We start from the raw sequence: 1,588 nt of genomic DNA, 5'->3' as shown, positions 1-1,588 counted from the left end.
CATTAGTCTATCCTATAAAGTAATTTAATTGTTTCATACCAACTCAGTATTTCTACTGGGTTAAAATTATGCTTTTATGCATTGCATGATTTAATATCTTTCAGGGTAGACATTTTATACATAGTAACAACTGCTAATATTTTTCTTCTAACTTTTGTTACAGTATTTCAAATACTTCATAGACATTCATAGATTTCAGACTCCTACACTACCCCTGGGAGCTAGGTAGGTGGAATTATCATCCAGAACCTCTGCAGGGACTGCTGCCAAAGCAAGATGGTTGTTCCTAAGACAAAGGTCAAAAAAGGGGGATGTTAATAAACAGTCCTCAGGTTTAAGGGACTTTTTTAGGATTACATCTTAAATTCCAACAAATCAGATTTAGGAGTTACTGAAAGTGAAATTGATCCATCCCTCATCCAAACTTTGCAATACTTTCCTGTTCTGACATCATTTAGATAGTTAGCTGTATTATCAGATTAGAAACCATTGTACCAGGCTGCTGAAAGGAAAAGGAGGCAAAAAGCTAAACATGGGATGAATTCTGAACCTTTTAACCTGGCTGAAGTACGTTGGTCGCTGTTATGCAAATACCTTCAATCCTCTGCTAAGTTCAGTGGAAATAATTTTCTTGAATGACAGGTTTATTCAGCAAGGATTCAGTTGGTGATTAATCCCCCTTTGATCTAGGGTATTTCACTTAACTACCAGTTACCTCGTTCTGACAAAGTGCAACTGAGATTAGGGAGATCACTAGAACACTACCAGGGTATGCGTTTATTCTTTATAACCTTTTAAAGCAAGGGCCAAGAATGCAATTTATTTTCAGTATTTGAAGATGTAAAGTCCTGTCTGCTAAGTTAGAAAGTCAATTGAATACCAAATGAAGTTTGTTTCTTACGTAATAGAACAAACATTTCTTTTTGCTTTTCCTAACAATGATATTAGGAAACACAGGCTTTGAAGAAAAAAGAAACAAAGACTACATTCTAAGTATAGCTTCTAGTTTTGTTTCATGCACTGGAGTGTATATTTATTGGCCCTGAGATAACCCAAAAATCAAAGCAGTGGATACAACTTAGGCTGAGAAAATGCTTCTGTTTCATTAAATTGCACAGTTTCTTCTCACCTTCTCCCTTCCACCACCACCACCACCACCACCATTAGAAAATGCTATGTGGTAAAGAAATTCGGCTGGGGAAAACATGTTGTAATAGACAATTATCCATATTGAGACTTCTGATTTCAAAGCTTTGTTTGTTAACTTTTTCCTTGCTTGAGGAAAAGGAGCTTATGTTCTCATTATAAGAATAATTGCATTCATTTTTGGAATGACTTTTTTAATAAAGAAAAGTAAATGATACCATTACCAAAATACCTCAGAGTAATAATTTTAATTTTTTTCTGTCCTTTTCTCAATTATCTGGATACCTTCTGTTTCATGATTTTAAACTTTGAAATATTCTATGGAATTTTGCACAATATTTTGAGAAAAAAATTTCAAGATATGTTTCATGCTAGGTTTCTCAAGGAATTTGCTTCTTAAAACTATTATCAATATCAGTGTAGTATTCATCTTTCAAGATGT

This window comes from Propithecus coquereli, unplaced genomic scaffold, assembly GCF_000956105.1.
Source record: "Propithecus coquereli isolate 6110/MARCELLA unplaced genomic scaffold, Pcoq_1.0 Scaffold83, whole genome shotgun sequence".
NCBI lineage: Eukaryota > Metazoa > Chordata > Mammalia > Primates > Indriidae > Propithecus > Propithecus coquereli.
This window is presented reverse-complemented; position numbering follows the sequence as displayed.